At 41.3% G+C, this 18,350-nt stretch overlaps 1 protein-coding gene across 5 annotated transcripts in view; it reads left to right on the top strand.

Moving 5' to 3' along the window:
• Nucleotides 1–18,350, top strand: part of SERGEF (secretion regulating guanine nucleotide exchange factor) — a 107,104-nt gene that overhangs the window by 34,489 nt on the left and 54,265 nt on the right. The window lies entirely within an intron of this gene.

Raw genomic sequence — 18,350 nt, 5'->3', positions numbered from 1 at the left:
TTTGCCAGAAGCGGCTTAGTCATGCTGGCCACATGACCTGGAATCTGTACGCCGACTCCCCCGGCCAGTAAAGCAAGATGAGCGCAGCAACCCCAGAGTCAGTCACGACTGGAGCTAATGGTCAGGGGTCCCTTTACCTTATTTAAGTATTTAGCCAATGCTATCCCAAATGTCCACGAGAGGTAAAAAGCTAAAAATATGAAACTTCTAATTGATACCTCCCTCCCTGGAATATATATATAACATATCAAAAGCTGAACATCACTCTTAATTTAGCTGCTATAATAAAGCCAGATGATAGCACTTTAATGGGGGTTCTGAAATGACACACGACTGAAATATGTCCACTGTTGGGCAGAGTTTTCCTAAAAAATAATGTCAAAAATTAGGGGGTGTCTTATACACAGATACATCTCCCCCCATTTACTTAAATCTGAGTCCCCCCAAATAGGGGGTGTCTTATACATGGGGGTGTCTTATAGACGGAAATATACGGTATATTTTGCCTCCATTCATTTTCACAAAGGAATGACATGACTGAACAGGGATTTTGGTGTGCATGTTTGTGAATGAACTGTTCTGGAATGATATTTTAGGTTCAAAGTGCACTAACAAAAACCACTTAGAAAAAACACAGTATTGGTATCTAAAAGTGGATGTGGCAAGATAAAAGCAAGCTAATAATACTCACAGGTCCCTGGAGAAGAGAGGAGGATAAAAAGGAGAGAGTACCTTTATCTGCAACAATATCTGAGTGGGAGAGGCTGGTCCATGGGGTTGTATGCAGTGCTGCAGCTTCACTCTCTTAACAAATTCCTGTGTCCACACCAGTGCCTCCTCTTTCTCTCCTGTTCCCTCCAGCCTCCCATATGCCCTCCAAATTAGCTCCAGCTGGTTTGGGGGCCCATTGTAGCAGATTATGGGGACATAAAGAGGGAAGAGTAGAAACAACTGTCCAGTTATGTGAGTGGAACTCCACTCATACAACACATGGATGAAATTTTGAATTAATTAATCATACCATGCAGATCTTAATGGGGGCCTAGGTTGGCAATATATTTATCAAAATTAGTGGCAATGTTCTAGGTGAGACCCTGTCCTTCGTGTGTGAATAAAAATAATCAGCCCTCAGTCAAGTTCATCTAAAAGTGATCACATTTGTATTTGCTGTCAGTATTTGAATAGAACAAGTGGTATGGGGACAAGTCTCTGACAATGAGGTTTCCTGCTTGAAGCCCTGCAGTCTTTGACAGAACATAGTTAAGCAATTGATATTGTCCTATGACCTTACAATGTTCTGTTGATCAACAGCAGGTGGGCTACTAAGGTATATATACATGGACCCACCCTATTATTCTGACAGTACTTTGTTTTAAATTGTTGTAACCTGCTCTGGGATCTTATGGTGAAGGGTGGATAATAAACTGAAAGAACAACAATAAACAAGCATCACCATCAACAGGTATTTGCTAACATTCTGGTTTTGCATCAGGCAAAAAAAGTTAAAAGTGGTAAATGAGGGAAACTATTTAAAGATAACATTTCTGCCTTTGGAGGAGCGGTGTCATTAACGTGTTCTTTGGGGAAGTTATTTTGATTCAATTATTTCTCCTAGGCTATTTTATTATTGATCCTATCTCAGCAAGCCAATCTGTAGCAGTATTTAAGAATCATTGGAGCATAAGAAAAATATCTCTAACATGGGTTTTTAAAATAAATAATAATAGTAATAATAGTTTTGACATATGGCATCTTTAAATCCAATGGTAATTTTTCATTTCATTTAGTTCTGATGAACTAGTTCAGCGTGCACTAAAAATAGATGAAATGAAATCCATACCCCTCTTTTTCTCATCCTCAAAAAGAACATAGATCCCCTCTTCCAATCATGCTTTGTTCCCGAGAGGTAAAGAAATGAGTATTTAGCAAATATTCTTTTCTACCAACACGATAAACTAAAATGAATGGATTTATCCCCTTTCCCCAATATGGTTAATTGCTTAAAATTCATGTTCCGCAGTTCAATAGCGATGATCAGAATGTGGTTGTATGTATGTCAAAGCAATGTTAACAACACGTTGTCCATTGAAATTGCAGAACTGGTGTTTGCAAGGTGGCCATACTTTTCCAGCTTGCACGTTGCTAACTCTGTGACACTGGAAAGAAAATGGAGAAAAAAGAATTAATATGAAGATTTTTGAGCACAATATGCTCCTACTTTTGAACACTCTTTACTATCCATTTCTCTAGTGTGACTCGTTTTAACACAGAGGCACTTGGATCTTCTTTTAAAACCATTTTTTTAAAAACCCCATTTAAGATTCCATAAACAGTACAGAAAGATGGTACAAGTTCTACAGTTGATAAGCAAGGTGCCAACAGAAGAATGCGGATGTGCTTTGCACATACAGTTGCCAACATAACAAGTTGTGGAATGTAAATAAAGCTGGTCAGGAGGGAATTCAGGTTGAACTTGGAGATCATCATGAAATAAAGGGAATAATACATGTTAGCATCAAAGCTTTTTTAGGTGTTGAAAGTCAAAACTAACACTGTCTGCTGTGCCTGAAAGATTGCAGGGTGCCCAGGTGAGACGACTAGTATAACATGCTGTTGCTGTCCAACCCTCATGATCAAGGAAAGCTGTTGCATTCTGTATCAGCTGTAGCTTTCAAATATTGATTCATCTTTTCATTTTTTTCTGCTGCCTTTCAGCCCCCAGCTGGGGCCCCCAAAGTAGCTAAAATTAAAAGCACATTGAAACCACATATAGTGGTACCTCGGGTTACATACGCTTCAGGTTACAGATGCTTCAGGTTACAGACTCCGCTAACCCAGAAATAGTACCTCGGGTTAAGAACTTTGCTTCAGGATGAAAACAAAAATTGTGCTCTGGCAGCACTGCGGCAGCAGGAGGCCCCATTAGCTAAAGTGGTGCTTCAGGTTAAGAACAGTTTCAGGTTAAGAATGGACCTCTGGAACGAATTAAGTTCTTAACCTGAGGTACCATTGTAGTTAAAATAACACATTTAACAACCATCCATGCATTTATAATAGCAGACAAAACAGCATTGTTATTGGCTAAATATAAATATAAATATAAATATATGGTGGACACATTTTCTTGTTTGATCTCTGAAAATGGAAGTGTTAAGAGCAGGATGCCATGAATGTACTACGGGACAATCTAGTCCGAATTCTGTACAACCAAAAAACAGTTGAATTTTTAAAAGTAGTTCTAAAACTTTACAAAATAAAAAAATTCCTTCCAGTAGCACCTTAAAGACCAACTAAGTTAGTTCTTGGTATGAGCTTTCGTGTGCATGCACACTTCTTCAGATACACAGACTATGGCTTTTGACTATGGCAGACCAACACGGCTACCTATCTGTATCTAAAACTTTACAGTATTTCAAAAGTATAAAATTTCAAATAACAAAGTAAACTTGTAATAAACTAAAAACAGCTCATGGTTGTGCTTCAGTGTTATATTTACTATTCCAATACATCAAGAAAAATACCATTTCCCCATGAATTTATTATGTTGATTTACTTGCATCCCTTTAGAAGAGGTTAATTCAATCATTCTCACAAGAGCTTCATTTTTTTTCCTTATCAGGCAAGGCTTTCACTTTTCTTATTGAAGCTATTGTTGGTGTATCTATTTTATTTAGATGGCAGAAGTGCTGTTTCTCAGCAAAAGACCTTTCTTTTGTTTATCGGGCCACTTTCTTGGCACTGCCTTTATTTTAGTCATGCCAGATGGCTCAGAATTGGCCATTTGCCAATTGGCCATTTCCACAATTGCTGTCCACTTAGCCTGAGGAGGTGACACCATCTGCCGAGTGGATTCCTTCCCACGTGTACTAGAAATCATTTGGGGGAATTGGATCACATTGTCGAATTCCTCAAGATGTTTGGAAATGTAATCTAGGGTATGAATTGGGTATGCTGTGGGTAGCGCTGCAGCTGTAGTGCCTCAGTGCATCTCTACATCACTCTTTCCCTGTATTCCTGGACATGGAAGTGAAGGGAGGATTCAGGGTGCAATGTAAGGTCTTTGTTGGCCCCTTCATGTACGGTGAGCATGTTCTGCTGTAAGGGAATGGAGAACCATTTGAAATGCATACTCGTGGCATCATCTAGGGATGCAACCACATTTCTCAGTGGTTCCTGGTAGCCCCGAACACGGCCCTGTGGATTTGTGGCATTGCCTAACGGAAGCCTTACTACTTCTAGAGCCCTTCTCTTACTGCATTTTACCTTTTGGTAAGTTTGGGGGAAAGAGTGTTGGGAAGTCACACTTGTCTGGAGTTCATTTCATCAAAATGCTGAAGAAGTGGTCTTAAGCCTACAGAAGCTTATACCATAACGAATGTGCTGGCTTTTATGGGGCTGTAAGGCACATAGAAGTGGGACGCGGATGGCGCTGTGGGTTAAACCACAGAGCCTAGGACTTGCTGATCAGAAGGTTGGCGGTTCGAATCCCCACGATGGGGTGAGCTCCCGTTGCTTGGTCCCTGCTCCTGCCAACCTGGCAGTTCGAAAGCACGTCAAAGTGCAAGTAGATAAATAGGTACTGCTCCAGCGGGAAGGTAAACGGCGTTTCCGTGCGCTGCTCTGGTTCGCCAGAAGCGGCTTAGTCATGCTGGCCACATGACCCGGAAGCTGTACGCTGGCTCCCTCAGCCAATAAAGCGAGATGAGCGCCGCAACCCCAGAGTCGGCCATGACTGGACCTAATGGTCAGGGGTCCCTTTACCTTTACCTTTAAGACACATAATGGTTTAACTCTAGCCACTGATGGTCATCCTAATTAAAAAGTGCTTGCATCAAAAATAATGGGGGCACTTCTAATGTAACATTTCGTTCTCATAGACAGATGGAGGCAAAAGTACAGAAACCCTAGTTCCTTATATAGAGTCAGAATGTTACTCTTTCTAGCTAGGTATACCTAGGCTGACCTGGAAACATCAGGGATTGAACCTGGAACCTTCAGCATGCAAAGAAGATGCTCTTCCACTAAACTATGATCCTTCCCAAGATGGCTAGATAAAATTACAGTGGTACCTCGGGTTACAGATGCTCCAGGTTACAGACGCTTCAGGTTACAGACTCCGCTAACCCAGAAATAGTACCTCAGGCTAAGAACTTTGCTTCAGGATGAGAACAGAAATCGCGCAGTCGTGGCGTGGCGGCAGAGGAAGGCCCCATTAGCTAAAGTGCTGTCTCAGGTTAATAACAATTTCAGGTTAAGAACAGACCTCCGGAACGAATTAAGTTCTTAACCAGAAGTACCACTGTAGACAGTTTGGTAAGTGAAAATACAGGCCTTAGGTAACATCACATTATTATTAGTGTTCTTGTCATTGGAAGAATCCTGGGAGGCAACTGGAAAATAGCTTCAGGCCCATGTTTGGAATGTGTGTCTACTCTGATATGAGACCCTAAGAACAACAGATGAGTTTCATCTGAAACTTTGTCTACATGCATACCTTTGATTCACATCTGATCAATCGCACATTAGAGTAGGGAAACCCCAAACTCGGCCCTCCAGCTGTTTTGGGACTACAATTCAAATCATCCCTGACCACTGGTCCTGTTAGCTAGGGATGATGGGAGTTGTAGTCCCAAAACAGCTAGAGGGCCGAGTTTGAGGATGCTGCATTAGAGAAATGTGTATCCATGGTGACTTTCTGATGACTTTTTTTCTACAACTTTTTAAAGGATGCAGTTAGGGGATGTTTGAGTAACTTAGGGAAATGACTCTTACCATTTGAGATAATTTCAATTCCTGAGCATAATTTATTTAGTCTGTTACCTGAAGTTAAAAGGACTGTGATAGAATATATGTTGTTCACACATTTGGCTTTAACTTTGAGTGGAAACTCTAAAACTCAGTGAGTCATAAGAGTCGGAACTATACTTTATGGAAGAGCTCTTGCAGAAGAGAAAATTTATTTTGCCCAACATGTTGAAAAACACCACAGCTTATTTTAAACAAAGATCTGCAGCATGTGAAATGTATCATTTGTTCAGGCATAAGGCATGCTGCACTGGATTATCTTTTCCCTCTGAAGATGAGGTTCACTGTTGGGTCAGATCAGTGTCTGATAGTTGTATATAATAATAATGATTCACTTACTGTTTGTGTTTCTACTATAAATGTAAATGTGTTTGACATTCTTATGGATATGCAGTTTTATTATCCTGTTTTACTGTGTGGACTCTTCTCTGAATAATTTATTTTATATTAACCTTTTAAATAAGCTCACAAAGGCTGTTTAGCTTGAAAATAAATTTCTAGACTCTTGGGGGCTAGGAGAGATGGGGTATTCTGTCTCTCCAACAGCAACTGCTTCCATGGAACCTGTCTTCCGTGAAGTGTTGGTTGCACCAATTTCTAATACTACTTTTTGTAAAATTCCACTATCAACTATCATAAGAAGAAAGCCAAATTTTCTCATGGGTTCTCCTTCTGCATGATCTGAAGTTTGCACTTCAACTACTTTCCCTGTACCCACACTCCTTATTTAACCCAAAGAAGATTTTACCCCTTCCAAACTATTAGGAAGCAGGCTCTTTGATGCTCATGAAAATGAATACATTCATGTAAAACTTCTCCCTAAAAATTGTCTATGACAGATACTGTTTCTCCTACCCATTTGTTTTCTGCTTCGAAGCAATAATCTGAGGGTGCACGTTTCTTCAGGGTGTGATCCTGAAAATTTTGAACACCCCGCTTTCTAGGTTTACCCAGAAATTGCCAAGGTGTGTGTTTTTAGAGAATAATGGAGCTGGGAGCAGAGAAAGGAAAAGAGAGAAGTTGCCTTGTGTTGTACTTCCACAGCAACCAGTTCATTTGCTGTCTCCAGCCTGACCAAAATAAAAGGTGAGAAAGGAACTTAATCTCCCAGTAGCCCCTGATGCAGTTGAGGCTGTCATCATAAGAAGATTACTCTGAGAGGATGTTCCATGAGGATCCATGGGACTGGGTTATTGGGAAGCAAATCTTGTAAAGGGCTTACTAAAATATATCCTCTTCCAAAACATATATTTACCACCAGATTCCTTGCTGCTGTATTCTCTTCTCTATTTTTTGGTAAGCAGCAGCAATATGACTGACCAAAAGTCACATGAGGATCAGTGGCTCATCACACCATCCACTACTGTTTTATATCAAGTGTTGTTCAAACGAATCTTAATGTCTTGATCCTCCAGAGATTGTGTCTGTTTGGCCCGGATTCAATATGATATATTCTCAGCATGGCAGCTGACAACTTTTGAATAGTTAATTTCCAGTAAGTACTATATTTTAGCATAGCATTCTGAGGAGTAAGTGTCAGAATACCGAGCGTCGAAAACCCGGAAGTAACTGCTCCAGTTTTTGAATGATTTTCGGAAGCCGAACGTGCTACACGGCTTCCATTTTGAGTTTGTGGTTGTTGAATGTTTCGGAAGTTGAACAGTCTTCCGGAACGGATTACGTTCGACAACTGAGGTTTGACTGTACATGTGTTTGTGCTTCCACTGTATTATTGTACCTGATTTTACAAACTGCTTGTTTGTAGTGTGGATAAATGAAAGTAAGACAAACTGAGCGAGGTCTCTCTTGTAGTGAGTTCCGTATCTTAGTAACTGATAAAAAGACATGCTTAAGCTAATAGTTTTATGAGCTTTCTTTCCCAAAAAATGACCGTAAGAAAAAATTGGAATTCTCTCCCTCCCTCCCTTTCTGACACACACACACACACACACACACACACACACACAGACACAGAGCTAAAAAATGTATTTTTTCTGCTTGTTGAGGATACACAAGCATTCACAAATTAGCATATGTAAGTGTGCCAGGCACATATATGAAAGTGGCTTCAGTTTAATTAGGCTTAGTTGATAACGGTACTTTTCCACTGTTGTTGTTTTTTAAGTAGGAACTACGAACGTGCTGTAACAAACTGCACTGCAGGCTGCAGTATCTGGTTGGCATGCCAGGAGCGTCACTAACAGCGTACAGCTAAGTAGAGATTGGTGAGGAAACTGGGTCAGAAAACATGCCTACTGTACCTGCAGAGACTGCAGAGCAAAACAGCAACGAAATGGGACTGTCCACAGTATGGCACTGTCTTACAAAGTATAGAAGGAGAAAGCTGCCAAGAGCAGACCAAAACATACACCTTGTAGCTCATGATGTAGCTCGGATTTATTGCTAGTGATTGTAGTCATGTCTGTTGAGCATATGAATTTGTTTACCAATGAAAAATTTGCATGTAGAAGAAGAAGAGTTTGGATTTGATATCCCGCTTTATCACTACCCAAAGGAGTCTCAAAGCGGCTAACATTCTCCTTTCCCTTCCTCCCCCACAACAAACACTCTGTGAGGTGAGTGGGGCTGAGAGACTTCAAAGAAGTGTGACTAGCCCAAGGTCACCCAGCAGCTGCATGTGGAGGAGCGGAGATGCGAACCCGGTTCCCCAGATTACGAGTCTATCGCTCTTAACCACTACACCACACTGGCTTCATGTAGAACCATGAAGACCAAGATTAATGAAGCCCATGTAAATTTGTACATAAATACTTTGAAAAGAAGAATATTTTATACTGGTAATGAGGGTTGTGCAACCACCACCATCTCTGCTTTGGTTTGGATCTGATTCAGTGATTCAAGCCCTGATTTGGTTTGGATCAATTTGGACCTCAGGACAGCTGAAAGTTTGGTTTTCCCATTGACTTGCACTGGGAAACCAAAATGGCCATATTTATATATGGAGTTGCATGAAATTTGGAAACATGGTAGCCCCTCAGGAGGAGATGAACCCCAACAAATTTCAGACATGTAGATCTGCCTTGACTGCATGAAGAGAGACCTCCATTCCACCCAGACTCCCTTCAGCATAGTGGTTTGGTGTTTTGGATTACTTTGCTTATCTCCAATTCCTACATGAATATATCATGAGAAGTTTAATCTAGATGTCCATCTAGGAAAATGTGAATTATGCAGAGAATGCAACTTGTACCCTTCTGTATGGATTCAGTAGACAATAATCAGTTGAATACATTTCCGGAGGCAGGCAACAGGATCCACAAGAGAGGAAGAACACTTTAACTGAGAATTTTTTTGACACTTTTTATACCACCACACTCAAGGTTTTTCTGTCCAGTTCTGGATGATTCTTCCTTCCCACTGTAGCCCTCTGTGACACAATCCTTGTTGTCCAGAGAACTCTTAACCTCTGAAGCTCCAAGACGGTAGAATACAAACGTTGTGGCATTTGGACTGATTTATCGTTCCACTATATTATCACAATATATAGCTGTTCTCTCTGTAATGAGAAATCAGTTTTGTAATTGTATACTTTTAAACCCTTTTTTCTTTTAAAAATGATTCCATTTGTAAGAAAGGCTATGATAGCTCTACTGAATTTTAAATCTAAAACTATTGTTCACAGTCCTTTTTAAAAAGAGTAAATGAAAACTGGGGAGGCTATTACTTTCTCCTTAACCGAAGCAAATTAAAGAAAATATCTTTGGCGGGGGTTGTGATAACTATTTTGCATTGAAGTTGAAAGCTTTAGCACTTTTCTGTTCTGATGTGCTGTGTCAGTGCTTAGCTTCTTTCCATTAAGTTGTTCCAGTCTCTCTTCCTAGAAAGAAATGCTTATTTCATACTCTTCAGCATTAATTTTCAGTGTATTGAAACCCCCCCCCCCATTTCCTGTCCCTTCCCAGCATACTGCATTCTTCAGTACAGATTGGGGTCACAGTGGTCTCACGGCTTGTACTATTTGAAGCACAGAAGCCAGATATGAAATGGCATGGCCATGGCGGGATTAAATAGATGAAAGTTAATGTACTTCCCTTCTGTTTCTCTACTTGTCTCGCTCAAGTACTGGTTATAGGGAAAGGAAGTGTTTGTAAGTGATCAGCTTTTTCTTGCTATTTCTGCCTTGACACACACATATATTCTGAATATACTTTTCAGCACAAAATAGGCACAATAGCTATTTTTGCTTGGATTAAAAAATACCGTCAAGTCTCCTGTTCTGAAGTAGCTAAATATAGATTTATATAAGTGACTTATGCCATGTTACAGTAACAGGGAACTGAATCCAGGTCTGCTTTTGTTGTGATTCCTACATTGCAGAGGGTCAGACTAGATGATCCATAGTGCCCCTTCCAACTCTACAATTTTATGATTCTATGAAACAAATGTAATTGCTAGGGTTCAGGCAAGTCGCTTAAACATTTTCTCATACTTTCTCTGGGGGCACAGTAGAGTAGAGGGCACCATGTCATAAATGATGGTGCTCTCTACTCTTTCTGTCAGGCAATTGCTCACTAGCGCCACACCAGCAGCATGATGCAGCTTGCTCTCACAGTGTGGAAATGGCATGAGAGGCGCCCAGACTCTGCCACTGCTGCCCCTTTTCCATGGAGCCTGTGATGAACTATCATGAAGGAAAGGGACGAAGGAGTAGTGGCAGTGCCTCCAGCAAACCTGGTTTGAGGTGAGATTCCAGCTCTGTCCTCAGCCCCTGCCTCCCCCCCTCACTTGTGTCTGGTATTCCCTCCTCCATTGTGTTAAATGTCAGGTGTGTGTGCAGGAGCCAGGCCCTGTGACCAATAGGACTTTGCAGGAGTGGGGCCTTCCTAAGTTTGTTCTGAAGAGGCAAGACACGGCCTCACAGGTGAGGCCAATTGGTAACTCACAGCACCTGGTGGCAGGAGCCGGGAAGGGTTATAAGGTCAGCATTTCTCTTCAGCTCTTTGCCACAGCAACACGCTTCCTGCCTTGCTGCGTTTGGCTTCTTGCTTCCTGATCCTTGAACCTCAGCTTCTTGACTCCCTGCTTCTTGATCCTTGGACCCATGACTTTGTGACTCCTTGCTTCCTGACCCTTGGACCCATGGCTTCCTGAATCCTGGCTTCTGGACCCCTGTTCCTGCTCCCACCCCACCATCTTGCCCCAGGTCCTGACATCCCCTGCCGGGACTTCGATCACCCGTGAACCAGACCGTGACATTAGTGCATGCAGCTGAAGTCTTCAGAAGGGTAAAAGGTAAAACACCTCTGGAGAGTTAAGTCCAGTCAAAGGTGGCTATGGGGTTGCGGCGCTCATCTCACTTTCAGACCAAGGGAGCTGGCGTTTGTCCACAGACAGCATTCCAGGCAGGGCCAGATTTAGGTTTGATGAGGCCCTAAGCTACTGAAGGTAATGGGGCCCTGTATATGTGATATTTTAGGGTGCAGGCTAGCAGGTGGGGCCCATTACTTACATCATAGGAGCCTACACAACACAAAACACTGTTGCTGTATGTAGGTTTTATTTTATTTGTTTTTTATCTTATATTTTGGAAATGTACATCCAGTCCCCCCCTTAATTTTTTTGGGCCCCCCAAGAGAGTGGGGCCCTAAGCTATAGTTTGTTTAGCTTATATGTAAATCCGGCACTGATTTCAGGTCGTGTGGCCAGCATGACTAAACTGCATCTGGTGCAACGAAACACCGTGACGGAAGCCAGAGTGCAAGGAAACTCCGTTTACTTTCCCACCGCAGTGGTACCTATTTATCTACTTGCACTGGCATGCTTCTGAACTGCTAGGCTGGCAGAGCAATGGGAACTCACCCCATCACGGGGATTTGAACCGCCGACCTTCTGATCAGCAAGCCCAAGAGGCTCAGTGGTTTAGACCACAGTGCCACTTGTGTCCCTACAAAAGGAGTGGTGCCTCCAACAAGCCTGTTCTGAGGCACAACTCCAATTACACTCGGCTCCCTCACCCTAGCATCACTCTATGACTCCTCCTCCCAATGTGTTGACACCAATGGCTGAAGATGGAAGCTTTTGATCCAATGGAGGTATCTCACTGGTGGAGAGGATTGAAAGTGGCTCTTGCCAATTCCCCCTTTCCCCGCTTGCAGAACTCAGCATCACCTCCTACACTGGATTTGCAGAGAGCACAAGGGGGTGCAGGCAAAATCCAGCCCCTCCTTCCATCAACAGAACTCTGTGCAGGGGATGCTGTGCTAGCAGGGATGAATGCTGAATGCCAGCCCTAGGATAGTGCCATTTTGTCAAAACAAACATGGCTGTAAAGTACTTCAGCATATGTTGACGTAGCATCCGTTTCTTCTAGAATGTTTGTTATAGTTTCATTATCTTTCTTTCATTTTCAACCGATTTTTAAAGAATTTTTACCCGACTAGAAGTGAAAATGTAGGAATGGTATTTGCTGCTTTTAGAAATGGATGGCAGTGGTGTGTGGGTGTGTGGCTGAGAGAGAGTGTTAATGATTATTAGTGTATGTCATCCTGAAAGAGGAAAATATTCTAATTGCCTGCTACAGTGTGCCTAGGAAATGGTTTCATGCAGCAGCATTCAGACCAGACACTAGGTGTCAGCTGATCCATACGATGTTATCCAATAATATGTAGAGGGTGAGAAGCTGTCCTGATAAATTTCACTGCGGCTTGGTTGCCAGGGAAACTGCTTCTTTTGTGCGTGTACTGTGTGTGCAGGAAAAAAACCCACCCTCTTCTGCATCATATGGGTTGTGCTTCACAGATACTGCAGCTTATGCAAAGCATTTCCATAACATAGCAGCAGATACTCCCATCTTTGTTTAGCAGGATGAAGAAGCTTCTTTCATATTGTGGTCCATTCCTCTCTTTTCCTTTTCCTTATATTTGGACGCAACACCGGACATTAATTATTCTATTAAATAAGAACAGAAAACATTGTATTGTGGGTCAAGGTATTCACTGGTAAGCCCTGAGTATTATCAGAAGAAGTCAGGTAGGTTAACACAAAAGCACACATGTTGATTTGGAACCAGACCTGGTCATGATAAGAGACTCATTGAAATCAGTGAGGCGATTTAGTCCTGACTAGCTTAATTGATTTCATTGATTAAGTATGCCTAAGTCTGAATCCAAGCCATTGCCACATTCTTTGTAGAGTGGGAGGAATTTCTTGCAATGGGAGGAGTAAGTAATATTTCTGCTGTAGAGGCATATATCAAGGTTAGCCAATGTGGTACCTTACAATGCTCTTGGACTCTAGGTCCCTTCACCCCGTCCCATTTGTCATACTCCTGCGGCTGAGGGAAGTTGATGTAATTCAACGGCTTCTAGAATACGCTGTGTGGACTACCCCTGACATTATAGGGTGAAGAGAACTTGAGGAAGTTTATGTGGCAGACTGCCCCCACAGCTCAGCTCTCATGCATCCAAATGTTCAGTGGGCCTTTGAAACATGAAGCCTCTCCTTTTAAACCTTTACATTCCCCACATGTATTGATTGATTGATTTAACTCTGTTTGAATGGCTGCCCAATAATACATGTTGTATGGGTAGCCCACATCATCTTTAATCTTTTAAGTAGGTACCAATTTTGGCATTCAAATTTTGGCATCCTGCTGGTTGATATCCCTGGTCGATATTTTGACCCCCGGGGAAAAAAAATCTCAACTCTGGCCAAGTTGGACATCCCTGATCTATGGGAAGCTCTTATGCTGAGCCGTTAAAAAGCCCCATGAGTTACTTGGAATATTTTTATTTTTATTTTTGGACAGGGGCACACACATTCTGACCAGGTGGAGTTCAAAATGGGATGATGTATTTTGAGGCATTCTAATTTTTCCTCTGCAGTTCTTCATATTTTACTGGCTTTACTGCATTTCTGTGCTTGCAACAATAAGTCCAGCTTTGTCTAAGAGTAATTATGTTTTCTCCAAAACTGCCAGATTTTTGCATAACATGGGTGTCTTAAGAGGAGGGAGACAACTTTTGGGAACTAGTAAAGGAAACATTTTTACCACAGATTTGGAGTGAATGTAGCTATGGTTACATACCTATTGCATCTAAAGACACTGACCACAAGATAAATATTGTTATTTTTGTCACTTTCTTTATTAACAGCAAATATATTTGTGATAACATTTATGAAGCTATGCAGTGAAGCAACACTAATTTATCATTACATATCATAGCAATATCTTTGTATGTGGTGGGATCACACCAGCAGCCTCTATTGGTTTTAATAGGGCGTTTGCTAGAGTCCCATTGAAGTGGGTGAAGTTAGGTAGCAGCACAGATTGAATGTTAAGACATTTTGCCATGCTTGCGGTCTATAGAAATCCTGCAGTGTTAAATGCATTTCTTATATTTAAGCCATTAAATATGTTTATGTCAAGGAAGCCTGAACTTGCTGTAAAGGATGGATGGGGGACCTGTGGCTTTCCAGGTTTTGCTTAACTACAACTCCCATAATCCTCCAACATGCTCCATGCTGGCTGAAACTGATGGGAGTTGGAATCCAACGGTATCAGTAGGGCCACAGATATTTTCCATCCCTGATGTGCTGGGTAATCTGCAGAGTAATGTGAGCACTAAACTCTATTACTTTTTCAGTGCAGAACCATTGAAATTATTGAACATGACTAAGTTAGGTCTATTAATTTCAGTGGGTCTATTTCAGTAAAACATAGTTGTATACAGCCCACTTATCTAAATCCTATTGGTCCACACCTAGAAGCATAAATGTATTAAGCTCTTACATGAGCTTCTCATATAAGACATGTTTAAGTGAATTAGCCACTCTACAGCAGGATAAATATTATGTTTGAAAATGTCTATATTAGATGCTCCTAATACATACCTCCTGTGGTTTTTGTGAGGTGTCTCTGTGTGTATAGATTGTAGGTGATGCACATGCATTTCTTAATGGTATTTATTGATGTTTGTTTTTAAATGTGTTGCAAGTCACTTGGAGACCATTGGGTAACAAGTGACTAAGAAGTCTAGATGATGATAATAATAATAATAATAATAGTAGTAGTAGTAGTAGTATTGTTTCACAACCAAGTACTGTCATTCTTAATTATTGGCTTGTACTGCACACCTCATGCAAAAATGGTACTATTATTGGCAAGTTTGTTTGGGATGCTTTGTTATGTGACTGTACTATCATTAGTGATCCATGGTGATGACTAATGAAGGAATAATCATATCTGCTCCACCGGTACACACAAATAGTGGCATGTGGAAAATTGAGGAAATGTGAAGGTGTTCTCTCTTTCATGATAATGGTCACTGACAACTGAAAATGAATTTGAGATTTATTTCGATTCCTACTGCTGAAATAATAAAACCCTTTGCCTACTTTTTGAGAGAAAGTCAGTTGAACCTGTTTAACCGGTTGATCGCATGATCACACGATTAAAAAAGAAGAAAAGCTCAACTCTTGTTGAGTGGGAGTAGATCGCAGTCTCTTGGAAGTTGGACACCCCTGATTTATATGAACAAAAGTTCAGTCTCCCTGCATAAGTAGTTACCCTACAAGGCTTACAGTCTAAAATGGAATAATGGTGTTGGCGGCATCAACAGTAGAAAGAGAAGAATATTACTCTTAAAATCTGAAGAGAGAGGAGTAATTTTTGTACAGCAACCACAGTTTATTCTACAGAAGTGATAAGTTTGTGTCAATGATATGAAATAAAATCAGAATATTGTGCATGGCTGTTGGGACGTGATTGCCCAAATGAATACTTGGAGAGCCCTAGAATGTTGCTCAGGTGGACGCAGGTGGCGCTGTGGGTTAAAGCCTCAGCGCCTAGGGCTTGCCGATCGAAAGGTCGGCGGTTTGAATCCCTGCGGCGGGGTGCGCTCCCGCTGCTCGGTCCCAGCGCCTGCCAACCTAGCAGTTCGAAAGCACCTCCGGGTGCAAGTAGATAAATAGGGACCGCTTACCAGCGGGAAGGTAAACGGCGTTTCCGTGTGCGGCTCTGGCTCTGGCTCTGGCTCTGGCCAGAGCAGCGATGTCACGCTGGCCACGTGACCCGGAAGTGTCTCCAGACAGCGCTGGCCCCTGGCCTCTTAAGTGAGATGGGCGCACAACCCCAGAGTCTGTCAAGACTGGCCCGTACGGGCAGGGGTACCTTTACCTTTACCTTTAGAATGTTGCTCAGCTTGGTGCCAGTTTATGTCCTGTTATAGTTCAGTGCGCTTCATGCTTAATGGCCTTAGTTTGACCAGCTGCTTTATATCACTGGAAGGCGGGGCAGGCTGGTTATTGTTATGTTTACGGGTCTAGTACAACAGAGAAAACAGCTGGGGTAAACACAAGCACCTGCCATAGGTCCTTTTTATTGTTTTAGAAAGACAGTCAGGAAACAGGAAGTAGCAATCTGCTAAAAAGAAAAGCAACGTTTGGAAATATTTAAAGTTGTCATAGGTGGCAATGAGTATAGTTACTGTATGTCTGGGGTGGCCAGCTCCCAAGAGACCGTAATCTTCTTACAGAGTTAAAAACTGGCAGTGATCTACCCCCTTTTTGGGGGTTCAGGTCAAAGTTGTTGAGATTTTTTTAGGGAGAAGGAAAGCCCCATTTTTGGGGGGTGCAGGGCCAAAAAATGAGCTTTTTTTAGGACAGCTTCTTTGGAGGGAGCCAGTGATCTACCACAGACATCCTGTGATCTAACAGTAGATCACGATCTACTTTTTGGATGTGCCTGCTGTTTGTATTCGAGTACATATTTAAAAACAAATAGTTTATTTAAAGGCAATAAAGATTAAGAGCTGTCTTTGTTTGACTGTTACATCAGAGTAAGCAAGTAAACATATAATGTGTATAATGTGCACTGTGTATAAATGTATAAAAGGTGCTACATATAAATATTTAAAGGGTGCTATAGGTATTAATAAGAGTATAAATGTATAAAGATCACGATAAGACATTGAAAGAATTTGTAAATATTGGCCTCAGAAGATTTTCTGATGTGGAGCCTGTAACTGTGTAGGAACTTTAAACCATATTTGAGCAGGGTAGGAGGCCATTTTTACATTCTACATGTATGTTGTACACAGAACACAAAACTATTCTTACTTACTGGTTATTAAAAAAAAAAGATGGTGGTGGGGAAATGACGTTTGATTTTTCCCTTCATTTTCACCATTTTTTGTATTTGTCAGTAGCTCTGATCATTTCACATATGGTTAATATAACAGGGACTGCTTATGTTTTTAATTGTACACATATCTGAAAATCCATATAGCATTTGGAATCATGCACTGGAGAGCCAGTGTTGGCTACAGCTCTTGGTCAAGTATGCGCTTAAGAACAAACACGGGTTTACTGGCCCATAATGTGTAGAATGGCCTTTAATATTCTGGAATGGCCTTTAATATTGCCTCAGTTCTGGATCTCTGTGGGACCTTAATTCAGTTTACCCTGAATACCTTTGAGAATCACATGCTAATAGTTGTCAGCTTTCATTTATTCTATTTTTGGGCATTTTTGTGCCACAAACACGAGCTGTCTCTTTTGTAGTTTGTTAGGTCCCCCCTCCCTCGTGGGCCAGCATATCTTTAAAAACAGAGATTTTTGTGTCTCATGTACCATTGCTTATTGATTTAGGGAACTGTCTTCCTGAGTATTAAAGAGATATAGTCTGAGGCAGCTGAAGTGTGAAGAAAAAGCAAAGTTTGATCTGAAATGTTCAGCTTAGAGCACAGAGAGAAATTGTTTTCACATTTTCTTTATCTTCCATATTGGGGATGATGAAAGTCAAGAGATTTGCAGATGGGGCTTTTTTTGATGTGGTTTTCACACAATATACATCCCCCACCCCACCAGTGTGTCAATTGTTCTTCAAATTGGAAATTCTGACTCAGTGTAATCTTATTAGTTTTCTCTGCCACGCACATCTGTATGTAGGATACAATAATATTGTCATCCCTTTGTTGTAAACAATTTGTTTTTAGGATCATGCAGTGAGAAGCGAACATTGCAAGGATGTCACATCCCATCATCATGGCTTGGTGCTTATGAAAAGGGAAAAACAATAGCCCTTAGGCTCCTAAGTCTGTTCAGGACAATCTATTTATAATTTATCAAATGTTCACTGCAAGTTCCTTTGCATGTGGATACATGTGCTTTCCAAAATACAATGCTTCATTTGGGTTAATATCACATTACCCCAATATTTTACTGTTGTTGGGGACATGTGAGTAACAGAGTTAATAAACTGCCTCTCAGGGATAATAGGTTTTCCTGGGGATCCATGCTCTTTTCTCCTAACCCCCCGCCCCGATTCCTGTTGTACTTATCCCCAAAGATTAAAGTTTGCCCTTACAGGAGAGCCACAGCAGCTAGCATTCTGAAATTGGGCAAGCATCACCTCCACAGAAGGGGTGACTATGCCTGCAAATCACATCTAATTATGGCAGAGAATGAAAAAGTTATAGTTAAAATAACCAAACCTTTAAATGGGCCATGCATGTAAACTCCTGTGTACAATTTGGCAGAATTTATCCTCTCTGGTAGGGCTTTTGTGCCTGCAAATTTCATCC

Source organism: Podarcis cretensis (assembly GCF_951804945.1).
Source record: "Podarcis cretensis genome assembly, chromosome: 1".
Classification (NCBI taxonomy): Eukaryota; Metazoa; Chordata; class Lepidosauria; order Squamata; family Lacertidae; genus Podarcis; species Podarcis cretensis.
This window is presented reverse-complemented; position numbering and strand designations above follow the sequence as displayed.